General features: G+C 36.9%; 1 protein-coding gene and 3 non-coding genes across 4 annotated transcripts in view; 3 read left to right on the top strand and 1 right to left on the bottom strand.

The window, feature by feature from the left end:
• The window catches only part of LOC134326292 (zinc finger protein 850-like), a 321,599-nt gene that overhangs the window by 36,690 nt on the left and 271,714 nt on the right, over positions 1 to 13,195 (bottom strand). The window lies entirely within an intron of this gene.
• Positions 9,712 to 9,783, top strand: trnaa-ugc (transfer RNA alanine (anticodon UGC)). Its single transcript has one exon. It is a non-coding gene; the product is annotated as a tRNA-Ala (tRNA).
• trnaa-cgc (transfer RNA alanine (anticodon CGC)) lies at positions 9,879 to 9,950 on the top strand. Its single transcript has one exon. It is a non-coding gene; the product is annotated as a tRNA-Ala (tRNA).
• trnaa-ugc (transfer RNA alanine (anticodon UGC)) lies at positions 10,046 to 10,117 on the top strand. Its single transcript has one exon. It is a non-coding gene; the product is annotated as a tRNA-Ala (tRNA).

Here is a 13,195-nt window from a genome sequence, read left to right as displayed (position 1 = left end):
GAGGTTCCAAATGATCTCCCAGATGTAATTGAGCACAGTTTGGCAGCAGCTTTGTTAAAATTAGAACATTTTTCTAATGTATCAAGCAAAGCAATCAGTGATTTTTTGGTAGAACTAAACCACTTAACTGACAATCTCTCAAAATCTTATGTAGAAGGTGTTCTAGTGAACATTTTTCAGAAGCACAAGCTCCAAGTTGACAGAGCTGTAATAGAAGAAATAATTTCTTCTCTTTGCTCAGCAAGTCCTCTAAATAAGGCCATCGAAAAGGGTGGGCCATTGAGTTCTGCCTATCAACGTAAACAATATTACAAGGCAAAATTTAACATTGTAGAACCAGTTCAATATATTCTGGATGCAAAAGAGAACAAGACTTTTCAGTATATTTCCATCCTTGAGTCCCTGCATGTGCTGCTGAGTAGGAAAGATATTGTTGACAAGATAGTTAATAATCACGAAATAGAAAGGAAAACGGAGAGTGGAAACGAAACTTTGTACAGGTCTTATAAGGATGGTCAGCATTGTAAGGAAAATGGCTTGTTTTCAGAGAAAGACCTAAGTCTGTCCATAACTTTGTATGCTGATGACTTTGAGGTCTGTAACCCTTTGGGCACCTCTCGCAAAACTCACAAACTTTGTGCTGTGTATTGGGTACTCAATAACCTACCCCCTGGGTCTCAATCTAGTTTGTCCTCAATTTTCCTGGCCATTTTGTGCAAAACAAACAATGTAAAGTCATTTGGCTATGAAAAGGTTTTAGAGCCCCTACTACGTGACCTGAGATCTTTAGAAGTTGATGGAATTTTTGTCACACAACTGAACAAATCATTGAAGGGTGCAGTGCAGACTATTGTTGCTGATAATTTAGGAGCACATGGAATAGCAGGCTTTGTGGAAAACTTTACAGGCCCCTTCATTTGTCGTTTTTGTACAGCACAAAGTGCAGACATTCAATCACATGAGGTTAGGTCAGGGATTTTCAGTCTAATTTTCAGAAAAAAAGAAACACATGAAACCCATGTCAAAACAGCCCTAGATAGCGGCAGTAGCGTTTTTGGAGTTAAAAGAGCTTGTCCTTTTACTAAAGCGCTTTCTTATTTTCATGTACTCAGTGGTTACCCTCCTGACATTGCTCATGATCTTTTTGAAGGCATTGTGCCGGTTGAAATATCACATTGCCTCACATTACTCATATCCAAGAAGTACATCACTTTGGATGATCTAAACAGTTCTATTTTGCATTTCCCATACAAGGGGACAGACAAAACAAATAAGCCTCATCCTTTGCCACAAAACCTTTCAGGCAGGAAATCCATAGGGGGCAATGCACATGTGCTTATTAAGATTGCTCCCATTTTTGATTGGCCCCAAGATTCCTGAACATGAGCCAGCATGGCAGATCCTACTGGATCTAAAACACATTGCTGAGCTAGTGGTTGCCCAAGTTCACAGTGATGAGTCTATTGCTTTCCTTGAGAGCAAAGTTTCAGATCACAGACAAAGATATCAAGAGGTGTTTCCAAACAACAAATTGCTGCCCAAACATCACTACATAGAACATTACTCGCAGCTAATTAAGCTTTTTGGACCTCTTGTGGGACTTTGGACCATGAGGTTTGAGGCAAAGCACAGTTTTTTTTTTTAAATTGTGAAACACAGCAGTTGCTTTAAAAATGTGCCTTTTTCTCTGGCTGTGAAGCACCAGTTTATGATTGGTTACCACCTGTCATCTCCAAATATTGATAAACCAGTGCTAGAAGTGTCAGATGCATCCACTGTTCCATTGGAGCTTTTGAAGGAAGAGTTAGCACAAGCTTTTAAACAGAGAAATCCTTATGTATCTGAAATAAACCTAGCAAAAAATGTTTGGAGCAAGGGAATACAATACAGAACAGGTATGATCGTGGCACATGGTTCTTTTGGTGGCTTGCCTGAATTTGGAGAAATCCATCAAATATGCATTTTGCAGCAGAGACAATTTTTTGTGTTAAAACTGCTGTGTGGATGGTATTGTGAGCATTATGGAGCTTTTCAGCTGACTCCATGTCCGGTGCGAGAACTTGCTGTTGTTGAAGTCTCTGAACTAGTTGATGAGTATCCACTGGCTGCCTATGTAGTTGGAGGCGTGCGAATGGTGACCTTAAAGAGATCGATCTGTGTCTTTAGGTAAGCTAATGTAAGTGTCCTCAGGTGCATACAGTGTTTAAAAGGACGTCCGGGGTTCTTTCAGATAAACAATTTCAGCTATAGCTATTAACTAGTTTAAAAAAATCTGGAATTTAATTTGATTTGGATTTACCATTGTTTTTTGTTTAGGCATAGCTGTTGGCTCTTTGTGCTCCTCTTTTGCTTCTTCTCTCCTACTTTTTTGCTCCTCCCCTCTCAGCTCATTCACCTTTCATCATCTTCCTCTTTTTTTGCTTATCCCATTTTTCTGTCCCTCTATCTCTTTCCTCATCAACCTCCTGTTTTTTCTGGTTTGTTCCATCTGTTCTTGCCTCTCTTCCCATTTAAATCTCCTCAGTTTTCATCCTTTTTTTTTTTTGGCTTGTCTCTGCTTAACTCTTCTTCGCACCCTTTCCTCTCATCTATTTCCTCCTCTACAGATAAGATATGAACATTACTTTTCTATATGATCACTTAAGATTTGTTTCAAAGTATTACTCAAAGAAATAGAAAATTTATGGAAATGTTATTGAAATTTTTGAAAAATTATCACATGGAAACCCTGGACAGTACTCCTTTTCAATTCTGTTTTGTGCCTGGAGAGCACTTCCTCTGGTATTGTCCTGTGCTCCCCTAAACCTCTGAATAACCCACAGGGATACGTTTGGGATTTTTTTTTGTTTTGTTTTTGTTTTGTTTTTTTTATTAAATGGGCAACATCTAGCACCCATGGGGTGATGGAAAGACTGTTGAAAAAGTGTTAACAGTGATCTAAAAAAACTATAACAAGAAAAATTGCTGTCTCTGCTGTCATACACTAATGTGCATGGAAACCCTGGACACACTACGTGGTGTTTTGGTTCATGTTACTAACTAACCTAACTTCCTTTACACTTACTGTCTTTTTCTCTTTCTTTAGTATTATGTTGTAAAATTATTTAATGTATTAGTGTTGTAACAGTACAAGGAAAGATTTGGTGATTAAGAAAGCCACTTGTTTTGAAACAGATTCTAATTACATTTTCTTATTCTTTCAGAGCATAAAGTAAAGTGGGACCATGACAGCTCAGGCCATTTTCAGAGTTATCCTTGGACCACACAGTAGTCAGAGGGTCATGATTTCTGCTGGTTTGCCTTCAACTGTTGCTGAACTGGAGACTGAAATAAAGACTCAATGTAAAATAGTGGAACCCTTCCGGCTGCAATTTATGGACACGCTTTTTGGCAATGAGTTTGTGAACTTAACTTCAATGGAAGAAATACAAGACAAAGCAACAATCAAAGTTATATACACATCCTACCAACCTCAAGATCCAGGTGAAGACAGTTTATCTATTGCTTCAGGCAGCGCTCCTGATGACACCTCATACAGTTCTGGTGATAGCACCATCATTCTTTCATCTTCAGAGTCAACATCATCATCACGGTCTTGTTGGCCAGATTTGTTCTGCGTTCCCCGTTTCACGTACGATGCTGAAATTAAGCTAGAGAAGGCCCATGTAGCTTTCAAAGAAAATGGGATGCTGTTGATTCCTGATCCAAAGTTAAAGTCTGACATATTAGAGGGCTTGATCCAGGAGATAGTTAAGCACACAGTTTATCTTACAGACAGTAAGTTTGACCAAGTTGCAGAGGCACTCATCCTGAGACACCCATGTTTAAAAGAAAAAGGCTCACCCAGTGGCTATGCAGGATGGAAAATGAGCCTCAAATACAAGTTGTCAAACTATCGCACACATCTTCGAAAAGTAGGGTGTCCCGAAGTATGTGTGAATTCTTTAAAACATAAACCAGCTGAGAAATGCTCCCCTGCTTTTGATGTTAAAAGACCAAAGAGGGGTGAAGTGGATTACTGCCCATCTTTTCCTCTTGGAGAAAGTGAACAGTCCCTTGAGGAGATGAGGGTTGAACTCCTGTCAGATGTGAAGAAGCGCAACAACAGAGAAACAATTAAAAAGAAAATGGATGCAACATTTGCATTGAGGAGACAAGAAATTGTCTATGATGATCCCATGATCAGTGATGTACAAGAGAGATGGCCAGCTCTTTTTTATGCAGCAGAGGTAATTAAAAAAAATATGCCTTGACTAGCTGTCATAAATGCATTAATGTTTAAAGGTAATGGTTGACTTTATTAGTTTGTGTTTCAAAATATTCCCATTTCAAAGCCCAGATGACCAACCATTCATGATGTATGCCATAATATGGCAGATGTTGTTTTTAATGTTTGAAATGTCTCTTGAAATCTTTTGACTGTCATTTAATAATAATTTCATGTTGTTTCAGATAAATGCGGAATTCAAGCGCATCACAACAATGCCTCTACAATCAAGATTTCTGTCGCAGCTTGACTTTCTTTCTGAAAGTCTGCTGAGAGTGTTTGCAAAGCGATCGGGTGAGCCGGGCAAAAAGCTGAAAAACATAGCTGCCACAATGACGGTAAGAACTTTCAACTTCTTCCATCCCATAAAGTACATATGCATTGCATTTGTTTAGTGAAAGATTGGTATACTGTATCCATTGCATTGCTTACTTGGTGTGTGATTACTGGTAATCTAATCCACCTGCAGTTATAAATAAAGTAGATTGAGTGAGTGATGGAAGGAGGGAGGGACTGAGTTATGAAGGGAGGGTAGGAGGGGGTGAATGGTGGAGGGAGGGAGTGAGGGATGGATTTTTGATTTCACTGAAATAACCCTTTCATTTTTATTTTGCATTCACTGTTCCACTGTGAGACATTTATCTTTTTTATATCATCAGGACATTATAAAAAGTCCAGTCCATAATGGTCAGGTCAAATGTACAGTTTTTATATTTTGTAGATGTTAGTGTCATATGATGACTGGTTAGAAAAGTCAAAGTTTTTGTCTTTTGATCACCTTATTTTGTGCTACTGAAAATTTGAGTTCACATCTCTATTTTCTTTGTTGTAATTCTTAAGGATGACACTGATGTTCGAAGGGAGTCCCTCATCAAAGGACTCTGCATCTATCTGAATGAGAGTCCTGATGTCTTGGTGCAGGAGTACATGGTGAGTGTTTTGAGTAGATTTTGGCTATACAACATTGTAAAACCATGCATTCAGTTATTTCTGTGATTACATTGGGCTGTTAAGGCCCTCTTTATTAATTTGGGAAAGTAATTCTAGTAATTCCAAAGTAATCCCAGTGCTGAGATTAAAACAATAAGTTAAACTTGTCACATTACATTTTCAAACCTACCAATTTTTCTCCATATCCCCCTATTGATAAATGGAGGATTTTTCACTTTCATAATAGCATTATGACAGGGTTCCTGTGGATCCTCAAAAGGCATTGAATTCATCAGTCCAAAAATAAGGCTTTAATTAGCCTTAAAATGTCTTAAATCAGTCTTTCAGAGGTCTTAATGTTAACACTTTATAAGTAGGATGATTGTAATTTGTCTCAAATATTAAAATAATTGGTAAATTTTATTTTTTAAATAGTTTACAGAATTCCTCTCACAGCCAGTTTTATGTTTAAATAAACATTTGGCTAAAATTGTCGTTTTTCATATTTGTGCTTATTGTGAATTTGGTCTTAAATTTAATTTAAAGGGGCATTAGAGAGGTCTTAAAGTCTTAATTTTAACTTGTATTAAGCAATAGGAACCCTGTATGAAAGTGAATAACCACCCATTTTGATCCCTTTGAAGAAAATTACGCCATCTTCCCATACTGGGCTGACTTGTCTGACAATGGTATAACTGGGACTGAGATATGGCCCTGGAGTATATCAAGTCCAGGTTAATGATCAAAATCATCCAGGAACATAAAAACAACTTCCAAAAAAGTGTGAAGTTAATGTTAACATTAGTTTTTGCTTGAATGTTCATTGCCCAAACAGTACCAGACTTGTACCATCCAAATTGAGAGTCTAAAAGAAAATCTTAAATCATTTTATTGGCTTAGTCTGGCTTCTGGTGGGCTAATATCTTTCAAACAAAAACTAATATAAATCTTCAAGGTTCCTCTTCATTTGAGATTAAATAAATGTCAGGGTTTTTTTTCTTTCGTAGAAATGGACCATGAATATCATGGTCCATTGGAAGGGCTGTCTTTGGCTACAGCCATCGACTGTTCTGCTAACATGGGTTTAAGTAAATGGTAAGGAATTGCTGCATTCTAAAGAGATCAGTGTAAAAAGGAATCTTAAAAAAATGTTTTATCTTTAAACAGGACATGGCTGAGGCTGCTACACTGAGTGCAATTGAAAAAACTACAGTGGGCATCTACGTCACCAGAGAGACGCCAGGCAGTGACTCTTCTGATGTTGGCATCATCATTAAAGGTGTTGTGGTTCTTCAGGACCTTGATAACGTGGCCCTTGCAGTAGCCATGTTTGGACTTTTTTACTCCTTGAACATGAGATACCCATCACAACTACGCTTCACTTTTGAGGTGATTCAAAAGTTGGTAATGGAGTTGGATGCAACTCAGCTCTCAAGAAAAGCTCAAAACTTGAAAACAAAACTGCTCCTGTAAGAAAAACTCACTGTTGTGTACATGATGTGGTCAGCTCCAGGTGAGAGGACATTTAAATCTCACACTTGCTCTCCGTTTTGGAGGTTGAATTTTCCGATGAACAATCAGCAAATCCGAGTTCACTGATTAATGTGCCATAAAAGTACATTTTTTTTAGTTGTTTACATTTGAAAAACACTACCTCCTTGCTGTAAAATGCCTCAAACATTTTATATTTGTTGGAACAAAACTGCTCCTGTTAGGAAAATTTGCTCTTTTGTACGTGATGTGGTCAGCTCTAGGTGAGAGTACTTCTAAGTCTCAAACTTGCTCTCCTATGTTTTGGAGGTTGAATTTTTATTTGTTTTTCCAAGGTGAATAACCAACTAACCACAACAAATCAGAGTTCATTGTTAGGAACTTATATTAATGTATGAAAGACATTAAAATCTCACATTTCAGTACTCTCCTACTTTTTGGAGGTAAAATTTTCAGGGTTAACAATCAGCAACCCAAAACAAAAAAACTGTTCAATGAGTTCACTGTTCAGATTTTATAAATATATATATATATATTTGTTTATCTTGTGTTTAGATTTAATGATAAAGAACACTTGTTATAAAACAGAGTTTTATTACATTGTCTTATTCTGTTTCACATGTGATTTGATCAGCTCCAGGTGAGAGTTGTAAGTCTTAAACTTGCTCTCCTATGTTTTGGAGGTTCAATCAGAGTTCATTGTTAGGAACTTGTATTAAAGTTTATAACTCTGTAACTGCCATGTTGATGGGGCCATTCCTCCCCCTGCCTCCTTTTTACCCTTTTTGTACAAGTTTTCTGATAGGCAGCACTTTTATATTTCAGTTTATATTTTTCTTTAAAAATGAGCTCTAAGAGCTGTAGAGTTTGGCAGTCTAGTCCCATCAGGACCATGTGAAATGACATGTTTGGTTAAATTCAATTGGAGTAAAGAGTTTTGAACTTATGTCACAATATTGTTGCCATTTTTGACCCTGTATTTCTGTTTATAAATAAAGGTGTTGACATGCAACTGCTAATTTTTATTATTAACAGAGATAAAATGGGTAATAATTGTTTAAGAAAGTTATCAGGGTGTTCCTAGTAGTGTTTATTGTGTAGTAATAGTTTATTTGAATGTTAATGGCTACTAATGTCTGCATTTTAAATCAGTCCAGTAATTGCACTAATTTGTTTACAGTTGTAATATTTTTATTTAATCTAGACAATAGGGGCCTTAAGCAGAGGGTTTGTGTTGTTTTTCCAAGATGGTTGCCTAAAAGAAAATGTCTAACTTCTGTGCTGTGACTGAGTCAAAACACTGTAAAACAGAAATTACTTCTTAACTGTTGATTTATATCTCAGTGGAGCAGTAATGTTAGTTCAATTCTTTACCTATGGTCACTGCAGTGAAAATAGACATTTTGTTTTGAAAGATTACTAAGAGTTACTGGCAACCATCTTTGAAGAGAACAATACAATCTGTTGTAAGACCTCTATTTGTAAAATTTAGTATTTGACACTTGAATATAATATCAGCATTTAAAATGAAGATAACATGTAGTATTTACGTGACCGGTAGTATTTAAGTAAAAGTTATCGAATAGGGTTGGAATAAAGTGAGAAAATTGCACCGGATTAAAGTGTTCTAGGAGCTCAAATCACTTCATCATAACATGTTTCAATCACACGTTATCAACACAAAATATACATGTTTATTAAATGTGAAAAACTTGTGATAATTTAACTTAATTGTTTAAGTTGCTGCTGAAGCAAAACAAATGTGTGCAACCAATGTCCACTATTGAATTAAGTAAATCCAACAAGTTCTTTTTTTCAGTGTAGGGCGAATGGTTGAAAGCACTGAAAAGAATTAGCAGGAGCACAGAAGTTGTTCTTTTTTCCCGTCACCTTTATTTTTGGCCACAACAATCAAAATATTTACAAGCGCGCTATGAAAAAAAAAATAGAAAACTCAACCTCTACCACCAGAGGAAACAGACTTGTGACTGCAAAGTCACTTAAGTCACATTCATTGATGTTTACAAGTCACAGGCCTAGCATAGCTTTTAGCCCTTCTCCAGAAAAAAGAACCCCTTACCCCTTTTCCAGAGCTGTATTTAAACAGGTAGCTCCTCCCCTGGATCATACCATACCTCATACAGGTAAAGACAAAATATATAACAAAATAAATATCTAGTTCACAGAGCATCAAATATGGCAAAATGTTATGAGTTACAAACAATACTCAAACCCATTCAGTAACAACATTTCCAATATTTACAGCATATGCTTATCTAACATTTCTTCTCTTTTACAGGTTCTTCACCCCTCCCCTACAGAGGATGGACTCACCCAGGTAAGTAAAGCTAAGGAATTTTCCAATAGTACTCTTTTAGGACCCCACTGGTGAGTGTGAGCAGTGCCAGAATACAACAGGTGAGTGTTTACACTACAGTTCATGTTGGTAATGTGTCAGGGTACCTTACATCATTACACACTGACAGAGGAAACATTCATGGTGCTGAGGAACATGCACGTCTTTAACCCTTTAATGATCTCAACAAGAACTCAACTTTCAAAATTTTATGGATGATTTTTCAGCTGCTGCTTCAGGTTGACACATAAGTTAGAAATGGTGTTTTCTTAAAGTAAGAATACCAATGTTTTTTACGTTTAACACACGCCAATCAGGGAGTAGATACAGCCCAGAAAAGATTATTTAAATACAGCTTATTTTACCCAGCTATTTAGATTATACTAATGGTTGAGCAGATCATTAAAGGGTTAAAAGTGCTACACGTTTAGTTAAACTTGCTTGAGTTTTGCTTTTAAATTAATTCTGCCAAAATTCAATTGTTTTAGGTTATTATGTATTATGTATATAGTATCTACAGTATAACTTGAATGTACTACCCATATTTTAAAAGGTGACTTTTAATTCTATCTAAGTAAATTTCTGGAAAGATACTTGTACTTTTACTCAAGTATGGCCTTCAGGTACTTTATACACCACGGGAGGTTTACCCTTGGAAGCACAAGTCGTGGATGTAGCTCAGTGGTAGAGTGCATGCTTTGCATGTATGAGGTCCTGGGTTCAATCCCCAGCATCTCCATTCAGAAGCTTTTAATTAGGGACCATGTCTTGCCTGGAGATCTTATTCTCTACAATAGAGCTATAGAGCCACAGCAATGCTGTTGTGTCAGAAAAGGGGATGTAGCTCAGTGGTAGAGCGTGTGCTTCGCATGTGTGAGGTCCTGCGTTCAAGCCCCAGCATCTCCATTCAAAAGTTTTTAATTAGGGACCATGTCTTGCCTGTCTGTCTTATTCTCTACAATAGCGCTTTCGAGCCACAGCAATTTTGCCTTGTTACAAAAGGGGATGTAGCTCAGTGGTAGAGCGCATGCTTTGCATGTATGAGGTCCAGGGTTCAATCCCCTGCATCTCCAGTAGCTTGTTGTTTCACTCAGCTTTGTGTGCTTCTAAAGGCTATGGCTTTAAGAACGGTCACTATCAAGCTGGCGTTCTGCTTGTTACTCTTGAACTTTAAGAATGTGCTCAGCTTCCAGTTGTTATTTTTGCACAAGAACTTTTTTTTTAACTTTTTGCCAGCTACCTGGAGAGGTGCGATGGCCAAGTGGTAAGGCGTCGGTCTCATAAACCGAAGATCACGGGTTCAGTTCCCGTTCATGCTTTTAACGTGCATGTTCTCATTTTAAAACATTACCAATATGCTCTAGTTCACATTCCCCCTAAGCTAATTTAAGAATCACAACTCTTTTCCTATTTTCCCTTGCAGGTCTTATTTACCACATTAATGCTGTGCTTCCACACCAGCACATTTCCTCTACATAGGGATGGCAGCTTAGAGGTACTGCATGTCGTGCCTGTATGAGCTCCAGAGTGTCACAATCCCTTGAAATATCCAGGTACTTAGTCAGACTCAATCACAAGCTTGTTTTAAATTTCACCCAGCTGACTGAGCAAAGGTACAGGAGTTAGATGAGTTTTGGATTGGACTTTCTATTGGCTTGCATGACATGATGGAGCTTGTTAACCGAGTGTTTAATGTCTTTTGGAGCCAACCGGTTCAGAGAGCCAGTTCTTAACCGCTACCACAGAAGACTATGCAAGTGTGCTGTTAAATCTGCAATCCCTCACTTGACAGAGGCTAGAGATTCCTGCTCCTGGTTCTGCTTCTCTTTTTGCAAAGACTCTCGTACCTGTTGGAGGTTTACAGTGGTGTATAGTAACGAAGTAATAATATTTGTTACAGTACTTAAGTAGTTTTTTGGAGTATCTGTACTTTACTGGAGTATAAAAAAATTCGGCAACTTTCACTTTTACTCCACTACATTTCCTAAAGAAATTGTGTACTTTTACTCCGATACATTCGCTGTATGCGAATTCGTTACTCGTTACTACAAAATAAAACTACAAGAATTTTTTTAACTAAACAATGTGAGATGTGTGACAGACTGCAGCAGGTTTGGCGAATCTGCGCTTGTAAATTACATCAGCGCTTAAACACATTAATGCCCAGATGCAAACGTTGTGTAAAAGCGCATCGTTCACTCAAAGATACGGAATAATCGTCATTTCAGAATCTCCCTGTCTAACACACTGATGTAAGTTAGGAATGATTAACAAAGTAAAGCCACAGCACCATTGTTTTTATTATTATTATTATTAGCATTAACATTGTTCAGATATCTAGCTACCGATTACATTCGAACCACAAATAAAACGTTTCACTACATTAGTTTGTAATTAATTCAGTGCAGACATGATGTCCCATCATTTTTAAAAACTCACCTACAGACAAATATTTCCTCAGATAACTTCTGTATTACACTGTGTGATTAAAGCGTGTTCCCAGACTACCACAAAACAAGTAGAAAAGGGCACTCTTTATGGGTAATGTAGGGTGAATGGTTGAAAGCACTGAAAAGAATTAGCAGGAGCACAGAAGTTGTTCTTTTTTTCCCCGTCACCTTTATTTTTGGCCACAACAATCAAAATATTTACAAGCGCGCTATGAAAAAAAAATTGAAAACTCAACCTCTACCACCAGAGGAAACAGACTTGTGACTGCAAAGTCACTTAAGTCACATTCATTGATGTTTACAAGTCACAGGCCTAGCATAGCTTTTAGCCTTTCTCCAGATAAAAGAACCCCCTACACCTTTTCCAGAGCTGTATTTAAACAGGTAGCTCCTTCCCTGGATCATACCATACCTCATACAGGTAAAGACAAAATATATATAAAAAATAAATATCTAGTTCACAGAGCATCAAATATGGCGAAATGTTATGAGTTACAAACAATACTCAAACCCATTCAGTAACAACATTTCCAATATTTACAGCATATGCTTATCTAACATTTCTTCTCTTTTACAGGTTCTTCACCCCTCCCCTTCTACAGAGGATGGACTCACCCAGGTAAGTAAAGCTAAGGAGTTTTCCAATAGTACTCTTTTAGGACCCCACTGGTGAGTGTGAGCAGTGCCAGAATACAACAGGTGAGTGTTTACACTACAGTCCATGTTGGTAATGTGTCAGGGTACCTTACATCATTACATACTGACAGAGGAAACATTCATGGTGCTGAGGAACATGCAGCACGTCTTTAACCCTTTAATGCTCTCAACAAGAACTCAACTTTCAAAATTTTATGGATGATTTTTCAGCTGCTGTTTCAGGTTGAGACACAAGTTAGAAATGGTGTTTTCTTAAAGTAAGAATATCAATGTTTTTTACATTTAACACACGCCAATCAGGGAGTAGTTACAGCCCAGAAAAGATTATTTAAATACAGCTTATTTTACCCAACTATTCATATTATACTAATGGTTGAGCAGATCATTAAAGGGTTAAAAGTGCCACACGTTTAGTTAAACTTGCTTGAGTTTTGCTTTTAAATTAATTCTGACAAAATTCAGTTGTTTTAGGTTATTGGGATATATATACAGTATCTATAACTTGAATGTACTACCCAAATCAAAAAAATGGAACAGTATAGAAAATGCAAATAAAATAGATGCAGTGTTTTTTACATTTACATCGACTCTTATTCCATCTTTTATAAACCCAAAATATTTCATGTTTTGTCTGGTCAACTTCATTCTTAACATACACATACGTGCATTTTAAGCTACAACACATTCTAAAAAAAGTTGGAACAGGGCAATTTAGTCCTCGTAATGAGGTTAAAAAACAACTAAATAATGACGTGATTTCAAATAGGTGATGTGAACAGCTGATTATAATCACAAATTGGCACAGATCATGTTCAAATGGAAGCAAGAAAAAAGCTTGTTAAGGTGGTTTACAGGCTTAAAAGAACAATCTTATATTTTTCTAAATGACCGCTTCAGTTTATACTAACAGCATTTACTTTTACTTCTACTTTCAATACTTAAGTACATTTAATATCAAATTACTTTTAATACTTAAGTACAATAAACATCAGATACTTTTAGACTTTTACTCAAGTAAAATTTTAAAAGGTGACTTTTACTTCT

This window comes from Trichomycterus rosablanca, chromosome 14, assembly GCF_030014385.1.
Source record: "Trichomycterus rosablanca isolate fTriRos1 chromosome 14, fTriRos1.hap1, whole genome shotgun sequence".
Lineage (NCBI taxonomy): Eukaryota > Metazoa > Chordata > Actinopteri > Siluriformes > Trichomycteridae > Trichomycterus > Trichomycterus rosablanca.
Note: the sequence above shows the minus strand (reverse complement) of the source record. Positions and strands in the feature narration are given on the sequence as shown.